Below are 4,285 nucleotides of genomic sequence, written 5' to 3' on the forward strand. Positions count from 1 at the left end.
TAACTATAAAAATAATTTAATAGTTTGGTGAACAACTCTTCCGCATATCTCTTTATGCATATTGACAAATAAATTATATACAGTATGTAATTTTGAATGGGATTCTACTAGATTCTATCACAAACGAATCCACTTTCTTACTGTGTAATGTGTAACGCAGTGGCCTAAGACTTTTTTGCCTGGGTGTGTGTTGAGGTGACCCTACCGGGAAGGTGAGGCAGAAATCTGTTCAAAGTACAATGAATAAGTACAAAATATCCAATAATAACTTCTCTTTAGAAGTAATATTTGATCTATTTCCTGGAATCGGACAAGTTCTTTATTCTTGTTTTTCTTTGCCATAAAGCCTCCAGTAAGGCCAAATAGTTTTTATTTCATTTTGACGTGCTTAATAATGTCTATTGTTATTTCAGGTGTGTTACGTTCAAGACCTGCACTTCTGGTCACTACTCACAATTTTTTTCCAATTTCCATCCATTTTTAATAACATCTTTGTGTAGTCGTACAATTTCACAGCTCTGCAAAGTCAGCGGCTGAACCTGTGCATGCTTAGCAGGCAGCATCCTCTTGTGGCAGCTCAAAATACTAGTTGTTCAGCTGATGGAGAAGAGTGTGGGGTTCAAAGGTAGTTTGTGGGTGACAGTGGCTCACATACAGAAATACAGGTCGAATAAAGATCGAAGACTATTGTGAATGGGACGCGGATAAACGCACTTTTAATTAGGAAAAGGACATTTGAATATAGATAGAGAAAAATGAACACGGAGATAAAAAATGGTTTAAAATGCCTGTGAGGGGAGAATGTTCTTTAGAATCTTCTTTTAAACCGTGAATCGAGGACCAGCAGCACAGGCAGTGCTTGGAGCTTGTTAGAAACACAGAGTCCCAGGTCCTACCCCAGCCCTCCTCCTGAGTCAGATCTGCATTTAGCAAGAACCTCAGATGATTCATTTGCATGGGACAGTGCAAGAAATGCTGGTGGACAGTGTGGTGGAAGTGTTTGGCTCGTGGGCTTAAGACTTAGAATTGGGTTAGAATCTCACCTCAGCCACTTACTGTGTGAACTTGACCAAGCAATGTTTCTGTGCCTCAGTTTTCTCATCTGTAAATGAAGAATAAGATCAGTAACTCTCTCATAGGATTATGGCAAGGCTACCATCACCCACTGCCACCACCACCAAGTGGTGAATGCTCTTTAAGTTTAAGAAAAGGATGAGTCGTGATTACTATAATCACTATAAAGCATGGTCTTTGAGCAGGTTGGGATGGAATAGGATGCCCCAACTGAAGAAGTAAAGACTGGGTTTGGCCAGTGGAGGTGGGGATGCTGAAGCCTGCTGGGAGCTTCAGGGATTGAATTCTGAACCCTTGACCCACTCTCTTCATTAGTAATACAAAAAGAATTAGATAAAACCAGTTTTCAAAGAGCTTGTTTAATCTTGCGAACAACAGGGAAACCATTGAAAATGGTTCTCAAACCTTTTGGTTTGAGGACCCCTTACACTCTTAAAAGTTATTGAGGACCCCACAGAGCTTTTGTTAATGTGGATTATATCTATCACAAAAAATTGAGAATATTAATTCATTTAAAAATAATAACCCATTACATATTAACATAATTTCATAAGAAATAACTACACTTTCTAAAACAAAAAATATTTAGTGGGAAGACTGGTATTGTTTCATGTTTTTGCACATTTCTCTAATGCCTAGTTCATTAGAATAGAGCTGAATTCTTCTATCTGCTTCTGCATTCAGTCTGTTGAACTATCACTCATTAGGTGGCCTCTAGAAAACTCTACCGTACGCTCATGAAAGAATGAGAATGAAAAAGGCAAATAACGTTTTAGTATCATTAGAAAAGAGGTGTGACCTTGTGAGCCCTCTGAGAAGGTATCAGAGATGCCCAGGAAACTGGGGCTTAAAAGATTATAGTACATTCACCGTAAGTACATATATGTAGTTGAAGACAAACTATATTCTTCTACATTAATTAACAACTTAGAGGGACAGAGCTCTGCTGGGATCTCAAGAGGCACTTGAAATGCACAAAACAGAATTTCTGTAAGAATTATAATTTTCAGTTTTTGCTAATTTGCATCTGTCTTATCCACCTGTGGGTTCTTGTCTCTCCATAGGCATCTTTGATTTAGGTCCACTTGGCAATTACCTTTAGATTTCCAGTTCAGCTGTAAAAAAAAAAAAATCTGTGATTTTGCATTCTTCGGCCATTGCTGCTGCTACTAGGGAATGCATTGGTTGAATTGCAGGTGCGATCAAACCATTGCTTGGCTTTCATGTCCTATTTTATCTGCTAGAGAGAAGAGAAGGGCAGTCTCCCTAATTGAAAATATGTCTTTCAAAATAGAGCTGTCCAAGTGTATGAAGTTGGAGTGGGCTCTGAAATCTTTGCATGCGGACTGGGAATGCCCTGTGAGGCGGTGACTTCCCCCTGCTGCGAGGGTTACACTTTGCAGTAGCTCAGTGACAAAGAGCCTCTGGTTTTGTTTGGTCTCCATGATGGCTACTGTAGACACTATGTTGTGACAAGAAGTTTAGCATCACTATCTTAGAGGTGTCTAAGTGCGGTATAGCCGATGAACACTTCAGGACCTAATTAATATGCTTTAATCATATTCATGAATGTGGTGCAAGAGTATTTCATAAACTATTTTTAGAAAAAGTTAAAGCTCTGTTATGTAAATGAAACAATTCTGACTTTACTATTAAATCTAAACTGTAATGAGGAATCTGTTTTTGATGTTTTGCAATGCTATTCACTTTTTAAATGGTGGCCTGTTATAGTCAAAATCAGTTTGCATTTTTTTTTTCTTGAATATATATCATCTGATGCTGGGGGAAGGTCAGGAATATGGGTGAAGAAAATTTTGGTTTTGAGTGTCTGGCCTATTTGTAGATGAGAACAGGCTTTGGTAATTTTGTGCAGTTGCATGGAATTGCCAGCAGAGGGCAACAGAATAAAGTACCTCGCTGATGATAACGCAAATGTGTTGTAACCTGTGAGAATTCAAACACAGCGATTGTGCGGGTGGCCGAGACCTTCCTGAACTGGAGAGTCATACCAGGTCTGAAAGGACCAGCTTGTCCTCGGTTCCAGCTGATGGTTGCCCTGTGAAAAACAAACAAACAAACCGCCTCAGTGTTGCCAGGTCTTCTGAATGAAGAAAACAGTCAGATTCTCTGAAATTTTCTCAGTTAAAAATATTGCTTAATTTCTTTTAAAGCATCATTCGGGCATAAAAAAAAAAAAAAAAAGTCACATTAGTGGGCTGAATTTGGCCTGTGGTCTGCCAAGACCTATAGGATCCTAGGATTACAAATGGCCCAGACTTATTTGTTTCTTTTTATTAAAGGAAATCTCTATAGTATTTCTTTGAAAGGGAGGAGAGTGGAATATAGAAAGTAAAGGTTTCTATATTTCAAGGGAAGGTCATACAGTCTCCAGTGGATTAAAATTTCAAGGTGATAATACACTTTTGTTTTGGAATCCTGAGGTTGGAATGGGCCTGCCTGTTAGACAGGAATTCTCCAAGTTACAAATTACATTTTGTGTATTTATAATAAGTATTTGTAATAAGTGTTCATAAAAAGCCTATAGCTGTGGGAGCGACCACAGGTTCTGTGGGATTGTTTGGCTTTTAAATCTTCTGCCTCGTTTCCCTGTAACTACTTCTACACTTGATTTGGGAAATGTAGTGACTTCCAGCTGGTGACCCAGAGCCTGGCCTCAAGTACTACCACAATACTTGGGTATTGCAGTACTCTGCTGCATTTACCCTGGTCTCCCTCCAGACTGTTCTATTTTATTCTCTGCGTGGCAACCGGAGTCATCTTTTAAAAACTCAAATTTGATTAAGTTTTTCTGTGTTCTTTCCTTTCATTCTTAAAATCCTCGTGCTCTTTGGTTAAATACTGATCTCTCCATAGCCCGGCCTGTGCCTCTTTCTTCAATTTAACCATCTCCTCTTTTTACTCTAGGCACCCTGGTGTTGTAATTACCAAGTTTTCTTCACCTTAAACTTTGGAACAAAACTATTTTACATCCTCCCCTCCTGGCCCGCCCCGCCCCTCACCCCCGCCCTCGGAGCTTGGCTAAAGTTATAGTAGAAACCCCAGGTGACCATTCTGTGACAAGAAACACTGAGTAAAGGCACTACTGACACACATGTTCTGAGTTATTCCTTATCCTTTATTTAGGGACATAAGAAAAAGGATAGAGATTATTGACAAACTGGGAACCATAACATTTGAGTTAAATCTGTAC

The sequence above is a fragment of the Pteropus vampyrus genome, unplaced genomic scaffold (assembly GCF_000151845.1).
Source record: "Pteropus vampyrus isolate Shadow unplaced genomic scaffold, Pvam_2.0 Scaffold134, whole genome shotgun sequence".
NCBI classification, from domain to species: domain Eukaryota; kingdom Metazoa; phylum Chordata; class Mammalia; order Chiroptera; family Pteropodidae; genus Pteropus; species Pteropus vampyrus.